An 11,702-nucleotide genomic window follows, 5' to 3' on the forward strand; every position below is an offset into this window, starting at 1 on the left:
GTGGGAGAGAGAGTGGTAGTCTGCTCCATCAAGATTTACACTGTTTACAGAGTCACTGTGAGTCCGAGGCAACTCAGTGGGTACAGGAGACTCTTACATTATAAGTTGTGATTTTTATGTCTGCACAGATTCTCTTCCTCCACTGTCGTTGAAAGTGATTAAGAAATTTAAGAACAGGAATGAGAATTTGACCGAATATCAATATTCATTTATTCTTATGCATGTTACTCACATGCTATTAAGTGCAACAACATTATATTTTAAGAAAATTAACTTTGTTAAATCCAAAGTATGCTTCCTATAAAAAGTTGATATTCGTCTTGTTGACACCAGAAATAGGTCACAATGATTCCTGAAAAAAATGTATGCAGTTGACTTGCGCAGAAAGTCTGTGGCAAAAAAATAAAAAATAAATAGATGAAAAAAAAAAAAGTTGATATTCAGTGGAACAATGATTGTATAAATAAAAATCAATTTCAAATGTACTCAGTGTGGGGAAAAAAGCATAGTCTAGCATTCAGAGCGTGAACCAAATAGAGGGTTTATTTGTTTTTTATTTTTCCCTGAATTGTGCAAATATACCTATCATTTAACCTTGCTGTGCCTCAGTTTTTCTACCTCCAAAACAGTAGATTCTCCCTGTTGATTGTTTTGAACTGTTAGCATTGTTACCGCTGTTCTGGTCAACTGCCTCCGAGTTCAGAACGTCTTTGGAGCCGACATGGTGTGAACTGACGATGCCCCAAGGACCTGTGTCTAGAACTCCCATTACTGAGTGTGAGGCAGCAAGGAGAGCACTTCAACGTGTTCAGCTTTCCTTCTGCCTTAAACGGGTTTTATATAGTCTATTGTAAGTTATGGGAATTAAATAAGGGTTTTAAAAATCTACATTGAAAGGCCATATCTGATGGTGTGACATCCGACCTAATTTATTCAGAAACTATAATAACCTGAGAGATGGATCTATTTTGTTGTATTGAATTTGCAAGGAATAATGCTGAACTTCCTGTTTTCAAGCAGATTGATCTTGATGAACTATCAGACAGCATATTAATGTCAGAAAGTGCCAAACCACTGGTGCCAAAGGACCATGGTGAATTGAAAAGTTCAGAATATCTCTTTTATTTGTTAGAATAAAATAATTTGGTGCCCCCACCAATGTTTTTGGCATTTTGGAAAAGTTAAAAGGTACTGCTTTTCAGTAGCACTCCTGAGTTTTTGCCTTTTTAAATGATGGGTATTATTTTCTTGTTAAACGGAGTATACCGACAGCCCTTTGTATCTTTGGTTTCCATATCAGTGGAGACAAACAACCTCAATCAAAAATATTCAGGGGGAAAAAAGCAATTAAGTGGTCAAATAAATTCTTCATAGGCTAAGAGGGAGCGCAAAATGCTATTTACATAGCATTTACTGTGTACTGCATATTATACGTAAGCTAGAGAGGATGTAAATATATGGGAGAATGTATGCAGATTATATGCAAACACGACACCATTTTATAAAAGGGACTTGAGCATCTACAGACGTTGATATCCCTGAGGGTCCTGAATCAATCCCCTGTAGATACTAAGGGTTGACTGTATTCATGAAAGAAGAAGAAAACTAGATTAAAAAATTTAAACATTAACTGCATAAAAGATTTTTCATGTAAATGTATTAGGGGAGCTTCCTATTAGCATACATACATATTTGTTAATGGATAAGAGTTGCTTATATTTTGCTTTATAGAAGTAGTTATAGCATGTTGTAATTGCCTTACGTGAATAAAGAGGATATTAAGTTTTCCAGTAATATTTATTAATCTGTATGTATTTTAAAATAAAATAACATTACTAGCTGAACATGTTGCCCACCTCTTTACCCCCTTACTTGACATGATTTTATAGTTTCAGGTTCCATATTCAATCCAGCAATAAAATTTTCCAGTTTTCTTTGTACATTTCCATAGTGATATAGAAAACTGTCTATCTGTTTATATCTTTAAAAAAATTTTTTTTATCTGTTTATATCTTACGGGCACATCTATGTTGTCTGGAGAAAGCATAGTCTCTCTTCTCTATCATATGATTACCTCCTGATTCAATGAAATGATTGTGTTTAACTTTCTGATTCATTTAGTATAACTCTTTACATGTTTTTTAGTTGTATGATATATAATATCTTATATAAATATTTTAAGCCCCTGAGAAACTAGAAGCTCATAACATATTTTAATTTTCCGATCTTTTTTCTCACTCACTAACTGCAATTGAGTCTCTGTCCATGAATAGTGACCCTATAGAAAACTATAGAAACCTGTGGGTTTCCAAAACTGAGCCTCTTCATAGGAGTAGAAAGTCTCATCTTTTCCCCAAGGTGCTTCTGGTGGTTTAGATCTTCTGGTCTTGAAGGGAGCAGCCCAACACATAACCACTTCACCACCAGGGCTCCTCTTTATTTTCTTAGTGTTCTAGAAATCTTTTTATTAACTGAGGATTGTGTTCTATTTGAGCAAAAATATTTTTCCTGAGCTATATCCAGATGGACTTAGTTCCTCAGTTTGATTAAGTATGTATACAGAAATCAGACACAAACATTTTCAGAAACCACAAAATATTTGTATAGATAACCTTTACCATACACATTTTTGCCAGTGTAAAATTGTTTACAAAAACTTCCCTGGTTGGATACCACTAGAACTGTTTGTTTACCTGCTCATGAAGGACAGCGACTGTTGAATGTTAGCTATAGACCTATATACCCTGCCCTTAAAGAGACTTATGCTCTTGTTCTCTGTGGATCACAACACCCCTACCCCATGTTGTTAGTGTTGTCAGCATATTTGCTGGAATATCCATCACATTTAATTGTCTATTTTGAACCTCACACAAAAATCTCAAAGGTTTGAGTTATAGAGGTGAGACATTGAGATAGTTTATTGTGCCAGAAGCCAAGAAAAATTAGAAATAAATTATTTAGGTACCTTGGTCTATATTTTCAGTTTAGAGGAGAGAAATTAATTCTAGCTTAGGAAATTTGAAGGAATTGGTATTGGAACTAGACCTTGGTAAACAGGATAGTAGAGTTACCGGTCAGGAAACAGACACAATAACTCAGTGAAGATGTTTGAAGATCTCAAGATCTGCTCCTTCCCTTTATTTGGATTTATTTAATCACTTTAATAGTTTTCTATAAATGCTATGGCAAATTATCACAGACTTGGTGGTTTAACACAATACAATTATTCTCTTACACTCTCAAGGTCAGAATCCCAACATAGGTCTCACTTGACTACAATCAAAAAGGGCTGACAGAATAATATTCCTTTTGCAGGCTCTAGAGGAGTCTCTCCCTGTCATTTTCAGCATCGTGAGGCTGTCCTTATCCTCAGTTGGTAGCTCCTTTCCTTCAACTTCAAAGGTGATGATGTTGCATCTCACTAACCAGTCTTCCATCCTCAAGTCTCATTCTCTGAAACGTCTCCCCTTCTTACAAGGAAGCTTGTGATTAATTTGGCTCCACCTGGATAATCCCCTGTCCTATAGGGTTGCTATGAAGAGTTCCATGGGGAAAAAATATTGAATGATGTAGGAAACATCAAAAGTAGATGGAAGGAATACACAACACCACTGTACAAAAAAGATTCGGGTGACATTTCACCATTTCAAGAGGAAACATGATCAAGAACCAGTGGACCAAAGAAAGACGTCCACTCTACACTAAAGGCATTAGCAAAAACTAAGGCTCCAGGAATTGATAGAATACCAAGTGCAATGATTAAGCAAGCTGTTGAAACACTGGAAGTACTCATCATCTATATCACAATATTTGGCCAAATGACTGGAAGGGGCCCATATGTGTGGCCATTCTAAAGAATGAGGAAATTATCAAACAATATCATTAATATCACATGGAAGCAAAATTTTGATAGAGATAATTAGAAACTGGTTGCAGCAGTACACCCACGTTTAGGCTGAATTCAAAATAGAATATGGAACAAGGGATATCACTGCTGGCATTAAATGGCTCTTGGTTGAACCCAAATAAGATCAGAGATGTTGTGCTAGGCTGAGTTTTCTAGAGAAACAAAACCAGCGACACTTATATATGTGTAATAAAGATCTTTATATAAAAAATGAATTTCTTATAGCAAGATAGCCCCATCCAACTCAATTCCATGGCTCAAATGCTAGCTGAAGGCCCTTAGCCATATGCAGCTGTGTGTAGCAGATGAAGTGGGAAGTTAGGAGATCACAGGGCAGTGAGTGCATAGTTCTGGGGATACAAGGCTCCAGGAACATCTAGTTCCTAGATGTGAAACATAAGACCTACTCACGCAGGAAAGTAAAAGACAACACAGCAAGCCCTCCATAGCTTCTTTGATTAAAGACTATGTCCTGATTGAGATGGATCTACCTCCACACTCCACACAGGTGCAGCATAAAATCTAATCATCAGATGCTTATCCATACTTTATTGGCTGCAAAGGATTTTACTGTCTGAATCATAACAAACTATATGTAACTTAGAAAGGACTGGGAATTCCAGAACACTTCATTGTACTCACACAGAAATTGTACATAGACCAAGAGGCAGCTGTGTGAACAGAGCAAGGAATTATCACATAATTTAAAATCAGGAACTTTGTACATCAGGGTTGTTTCCCGATACCGATTCAATCTATTTGCTGGGCAGAGAATCTGGACTGTATGACGAACATAGCACCAGGACCGGAGGCTTATGAACAATGTGATATGCAGGTGCCACAACTTTGCTTGCTGAAAGTGTGGACTTGAAAGACTTGCTGATGAAGACTAATGACCGCTACCTTCAATATGGATTGCAACTCAATGCAAAGAAAACCATTATCCTTACCACTGGCCCAGTAGACATCACAGTAAAGAAAAGCTTGAAGTTGCCAGTGACGTCACTTTTATTGGATCCACAATCAACGCCTATGGGAGCAACAGTCAAGAGATCAAGACAGATTGCATTGGGAAAATCTGCTGAATAGTCCTACTTAAAGTGTTGAAGAGCAAGGATGTCACTTTGAGGACTAAGGTGCTCTTGATTAAAATAATGGGATTTTTAATCACCTAATATGCATGTAAAAGTTGGCGATTGAATAGGGAAGTCGGAAGAATTGATGCAATTGAATTGTGGTACTGGCAAAGATACTCCTTGGACGCAAGGATAGCAAGACTTCATCTCACGTATTTTGGACATGTTATCCTGAGAGACCAGTCTCTGGAAAAGGATATGTTTGGTAGAGGGGCCGCAAAGAAGAGGAAGATCCTTGAGGAGATAGATTTTTAACACAGTAGCTGCAACAATGGGCTCAGCCTTAACAATTGTGGGGATGGCGCAAGATCAGCCAGTGTTTTGTTCTGTTTTATATTGGGTCACTGAGTTGGGACTAACCCCATGGCACCTACATAATAGTGACATCTATATATCCTTCCTCTTTATTGTGGAGTAGTATTTCCTGTATGAATATACCATAGTTTCTAAAATCCATTCACCTGTTGATCGACATTTGGATTTCTAATGTTTTACTATTACAATAAAGCTGCTACTGAATGTTCATTTCAAGTCTTTTATGCTTTCATTTCTCGTATGAGATGAAATTTTACTGAAGAGTAGATTGGATAATATGGTTGGTATATATTCTTAAGCAATCACCAAATTGTTTTCCAATAAAGCTGTACCATTTTAAATTTCCTTAGCAGTGTGTGAGAAGGAACTTTTTAAAAAAATTGTTTTTAGGGGCTCATACAACTCTTATCACAATCCATACATACATTAATTGTGTAAAGCACATTTGTACATTCATTGCCCTCATCATTCTCAAAACATTGCTCTCCACTTAAGCCCCTGGCATCAGCTCCTCATCGTTTCCCCTCTGTCCCTGCTCCCCCCTCCCTCATGAACCCTTGATAATTTATAAATTATTTTGTCATATCTTGCCCTGTCCGACGTCTCCCTTCACCCACTTTTCTGTTGTTCGTCCCCCAGGGAGGAGGTCACATGTAGATCCTTGTAATCAGTTCCCCTTTTCCAACCCATTTTCCCTCTACCTTCCCAGTATCACCACTCACACCACTGGTCCTGAAGGGATATCCGCCCTGGATTCCCTGTTTCCAGTTCCTATCTGTACCAGTGTACAGAGAAGGAACTTTCTAAAAGTTTATAAATATATCAGGATCAGGCTTGAGCAAAATTTGTACAAAATTTTCACTTTAACTAAAGTGATGGGTGTTTAAGCAGCCTGGATCTTAGTAGCAAGGTATAGTAACATGCAGAGATGACGTACTATGTGATGAGTTGTCAGGTGAGAGAACTAGATAATGAATGTAAGAGGAGTCTGTGGGGTACAGTGATAAGAGAAAGCTGATTAGATATGGCAAGGCTTGGCTGGAATGGTTAGAACACTGACAGAAATGAGCAGAAAGCAATTCAATTTAGGCTAAATTTAGTACTGCTTCCTTTTCTAAGTGTTCCTGTTCATCTGAACGAACCACTGCTTTCAACTGTTCTCTGCTTCCAAGGGTCTCTGTTGGCTTCTTTATCAATTATTGCTACATAATAAACTACCTTAAAATAAGTAGCTTAAAATAACAGCCATTTGTCCTCTCATACATCTGTGGGTCACTTAGGAAGTGCTACTGATCTGGACTGAACCTGGCTGATTTCAGCTGGGTTCACTCATGGGTCAGTTATCTAGTTCACTAAGCATACTTGCTACTTGGCCGGGTTCTTTCTCATGTCTGGCTTGACTGGAGTAGGCAGGTTCACGTTTCGGACTGACTTGGCCTCATCTTCCAGCAGGCTCACAGAAGCTGCTTTTCATGGCTGTTTAGGCTAGGACGTGGCCAGCTACCACTTACACAAAGTTCTGTTGGCCTAGGCCAATCTTACAGCCAGTTCAGATTCAGGAGATGGATTGGAGCTGCAGTCACATTGCAAAATATACAAATGCACTGGAAAGGTGAGGAATCGCTAGTCCTCAGATTTATGTCTGGCTGGTTACCAACCTCACAGGCGACTGTCTTTAAATTAAAAGATCACAATTACATATACTCAACCCAGGCAGTTCGTAATATTGTAACATAGTACAGATAAGTCTAAAAGGGATCAGAATCTAAAATGGACATATTTGGTGTTTTGCTTTATAGCATATAATTGCTTTTAAAAAGATTTACATCCAGAATTATTTACATTTTACATAACAGCGTTTTTGTAGCTAATCAAAACCTAGAACATCATCCCCAGGGGAGCTTTGCACTTTCAACCAAAGTATTAGCAGGCCCCACACCAGATCTAACTAGTTGCGGTTCTCCACTTATGAATATGCCCTCTGTGTTTCTGGCCAATTTGTGGAAATCATGCTGGCCAATGCAGGTTTTCCTATGCAGACCACGAAAAATAAATATCCAGTTATCGTGCGACTGGCTTTTACCAAACCACAAACCAAAGAATCCGTATTTTTTTGAGATTCCAGCATTTAGAATTTTTAGATTCCCGCCTTTGAGATTCCATCCGGTATAGGGTTTCCACATCTGACCTACCGTTAGCCGCCCAAAGCTTATCCGACCCCTACAGCACCCCCTCTTCTCCCAATCCTATCTCTTATTCTCAGCTTTATGGAATGCCCATCGCTGGGAATTCGCGTTTTAAATAAGCGCTACACAGATTTTATTATTTCAGTGAAAGTGGTGGCAAACACCACGTTGTAAAATATTCACAACCCTCTTCCTTAGGTCTGGTTTCTCCGCGGCCCACTGCCGACACGCGGCCACCTGGCAGAACAGAAGACAACAGCTCAAGTAGGGTCTCGGAGGCTGTAAATCTTTACGGAAGCAGGAAGCAAACGACCGCGTCGTTCTTCCCGCTGGCGGACGGTGGGTCCAACGGCCGGCCTTCCGCGCGTCCACTGCGCTTGCGTACGTCGCGCCGCCGCTGGCGTCACAACCGCGTCCAGGCTCTCCGGGGCTGACTGCGCCTGCGCACGTCGCGCCGGCGCTGACGTCACTTAACCGCGTCCAGGCTCCGCGGCTGGGGTAGGTCCTAGCTTCCGCAGTGGCCGGGCTAGCGGCACTTCCGGGCAGGTTTCTTGCGGCGCTCACTCACGGGGGATGCCTGCACTTCCCAGTGGGTGGCGAGGACGACGGCGGCTCGGCCAGCGGAGGAGTAGGCGGCCCAGGCGCTCTGTGCGGAGGTGCGCACCGCGGTAACCCGGCCTGATCGCGAGCGGCAGTGCGCGGCCCACCTGCCCACGCGGTGAAGACGCACCTCACCTCGGGCGAGCTCGGAGGGCCAACGCGTGGGCCGACCCGCCTGCCTAGGGCCGGTGGAGGGTCCCTCAGGAGCGACTTACTCTGTCTCCTTCCTCGGCAACAATGAGCTGCGCGTGTTCCGAGGAACCCCTCCGTGAGTTAAATTCCCTTAGATTACCTGGAACCCGGCGTGGGCCAAGCCCGTGCCACATACTCAGTAGTGCATTGAACAGCCCATCTTCTCGCGAGGTCTTTCAGAAAACGGTTTCAGCTGCGGTGTAGGTATTATCTGACAGTTCAACAAGCCATGTCCGTCTGCTACAAAGCAAAGTTTTGAACCTAGTTATTTAATTTTCCAACTTTCATAAAACCACCGAATCCTTGCCTCTGTCTCAATACAACTACACAAATCTAAATATAGGAGGGTAATTTTAAAAAGCATTGCTACAAAGTCATGAAACCTAAGCAACACTGTCAAAAGATGAAAGTAGTATTTTTTGACATAGCCTCTTCTATGTTTATACACACCTGAAAGGTGAGTTACCATCTCTTAAATCTTCCCTGAAGAATTCTGCTGCCTTTGATGTACACCATATCAAAATGGCAGTTTGGGCTGGCACAAGGGGAAGCATTCTTTAAACTTATGTTGCAAAGCTTCACTGATTCAAATAGCTGTCCACTGAGTTTTGTTAAAATTTTGGTGTTAGCCTTGACCTCAAATATGTTTTCTATTGGCACACAAAAACATTGTTTTCGGAGCTAAGACGTGTTATTACTGAAAGCACTTGTTAGTAGACACACACTACATGAAGAGACTTGTTTGACCACATTTTCTTAGAAATAAACCTGTGTATGTGTGAACCTTGTGGCTTACCTTCATGTGCCTGCCTTTGGTTTTGATTTTCATTCATGTCTTTTTTAGGTTTTTATTTCATTTAATAGGGGACTACATTGCTGTTTCTGGACATTTTATATATATCTTTGTAAAAAAGTAATAGAATATGAGAGAACAGAGATCGTTCTTGTATTCCTGTCAGCTGTTAAAGTAGTATTGTGCACATGTTACATTTGGTTGTTAGGTTTCAGATAGTTTGTAAAAATAATGAGTATGATAGCCAGTAACTCAGCTCTTTTGCCTATTTTTGTATTTCTTATTTCAGGCTGGAGCTACTCTGCCAGGGTTTAAAACTTTTTAGATGGGCAAAAGGGTAGTTTTGAAGAAGATATGAATGAATAAGTCATATTCTTCCAGGCTTGTTTTCATAAGACCTTACTAAACTTACATGTAAGTTAAAAATTTAAATTTAAAACAATGGAATCTTAATCTGAAAGGGATCACAATAAAGGAACCTGGATAGAGTGGGAGAAAAATGTAGATCAAAGCTCAAAATCATTAAAAAAAACAAAACCAGGTTTACTAGTTTTGTGGATGATGGGCCTTAGTCACTCTTTCGGTCTGGAAATGAATTCACCCTTCTGGTTCATGTTCAGCCAAACAATAGAGAAATCTGTAAGTAGGATTGCACACACTCTTTAGAATAACCAGCCATTGACATCAAAAGGGCAGCATTTGCCTGAGGACAAAATTCAAAAGGCAGAAAAGGGTCAGAAAGAGGGAGGAATAAAAATAGAAAACACAGGAAGTGGGTTAAGTGATGTTACATTGTGAGGATTGCAATCCTTGTGCAATACTGTATGAACTGTTACATGAAAAACTTTTGCTCTGAAAACCTTTACCGAATTCACAATAAAATGTTTTGCTTTTTAAAAAAGAAAATCACAGCTTTAGAAACCTTATGGGGCAGTTACACTCCTCTGTCCTTCAGGTTTTCTAAGAATCAAAATTAGCTCGATGGCGGTTGTTTTGGTTTTGCTTGGTATATGAGGATTATATGCAGCGATCTATGCTGGAGTTTCTATGAACAGTAAAGCACTTTCTAGATGTAAGGATTAAATGTTGTCATAGCGGTCATTCATTATTATATCCTTCAGAGAACTTAGTATAGGGACTTAACATTTCAATAAGTACTCAATGCTTGTGGCTGGAGTGAGTAATAAACACTTGATAATTGCATGTTGAAATAAAGAATCTAAAATTTGGTTTGGAAGTTTAAGGTTTCCAGTAGTTGTGTTATTTTTTTAGAACAGGATTCTGAGATGTTATTAGAGAGTAGTCACGTGTTCTTTTTAAAAACAGTTATATTGATATATAATCCACATACCGTACAGTTCAAGAGTTTATTCATATCAAGAAGAGCTGTGCAATCATTACCACAAATAATTTTAGAACATTTTCTTTTTTCTTGTACTCATTGTTATTAGCTCCCCATTTCCCTATAACCTTCCTTGCCATACCCCCAAGAAACTATTAATCCAGTTACTGTCTCGATAGACTTAACTATCCTGATTTTATATACAGAAAAACATACAATAACAAAAAAAAATGACTAACAAAGTAAAACAATCTCAGAAAAGCAGAAAATATTGCAAAGTAAAACAAATTTAAAATGGGTCAAAAGGGAACTCAAATGATAAGGTACTAAGTTTGACCGTAACTGAATCTTCAGTAATCTGCCTTCCAGCATGATAGCAAGGCTATTCACATCCCCAGTCTGTGGTCAGAGGGGATTCACCGGAGGCTTCCTCTACTTGTTTTGCCTCTTCACTTTTTTTTTTTTTAAACTGAAACAACTTTTTATTGGGTCAAAATGGAGATCAACTAAGATAATTAATTTTAATCTAACTATATCACCATAATCAACTTTCAAATGCTTTGTCTAACAGACTATTTACATCCCTCAACTAAGGTCAGAGGAAATTCATAGGAGGCTTAATTGTGGACCCTGCAAATGGATTTTGAGCTTCTTTCATCCATAGCCTTTTGCAATGCTGGTGTTCACAATTTAATTACACACTTTAACCTCTTTTAGTTTGCTTATCTGTATAGTGGTGTAGTGATGCCTTATTATTATGTACTTTAGAAATAATGTATACAAATCACTCAAAACAGTCCGTAGGTAGGTGCTTAGTAATAATAATGAGTTAGACTTGTCTTTAAGATACACCGTATAAAACATAGTTCACTTGTATTAAAAACATTTGACTTTATTACGTTTTTTTTCTTTTCATTAGAAGAAAATAAACATCAAGATGGGGATTTTTTTTTAATCGTTTTATTAGGGGCTCATACAACTCATCACAATCCATACATACATCAATCGTGTAAAGCACATTTGTACATTCCTTGCCCTCATCATTCTCAAAACATTTCCTCTCCACCTAAGTCCCCGGCATTAGGTCCTCATTTTCCCCCTCCTTCCCCGCTCCCCACTCCCTCATGAGCCCTTGATAATTTATGATTTATTATTTTGTCATATCTTGCCCTGTCCGATGTCTCCCTTCACCCACTTTTCTGTTGTCCGTCCCCCAGGGAGGAGGTCACAT

The 11,702-nt window shown here is 39.2% G+C and overlaps 1 protein-coding gene across 2 annotated transcripts in view; it reads left to right on the top strand.

The window, feature by feature from the left end:
* The first annotated feature begins 8,063 nt into the window (after window positions 1-8,063).
* The window catches only part of NIPA2 (NIPA magnesium transporter 2), a 33,829-nt gene continuing 30,190 nt past the window's right edge, over window positions 8,064-11,702 (top strand). Inside the window, exon 1 of one of the 2 annotated variants that reach the window (XM_045285817.1) lies at window positions 8,064-8,200. The gene's annotated coding sequence lies outside the window, so the exon portion shown is untranslated. Of the gene's footprint in view, window positions 8,201-8,252; window positions 8,413-11,702 lie in introns of those variants that run through there. The other variant, XM_004699731.2, reaches the window with a different exon arrangement.

Source organism: Echinops telfairi, unplaced genomic scaffold (genome assembly GCF_000313985.2).
Source record: "Echinops telfairi isolate 266 unplaced genomic scaffold, ASM31398v2 ScPeMD7_7475;HRSCAF=8513, whole genome shotgun sequence".
Taxonomy (NCBI): Eukaryota; Metazoa; Chordata; class Mammalia; order Afrosoricida; family Tenrecidae; genus Echinops; species Echinops telfairi.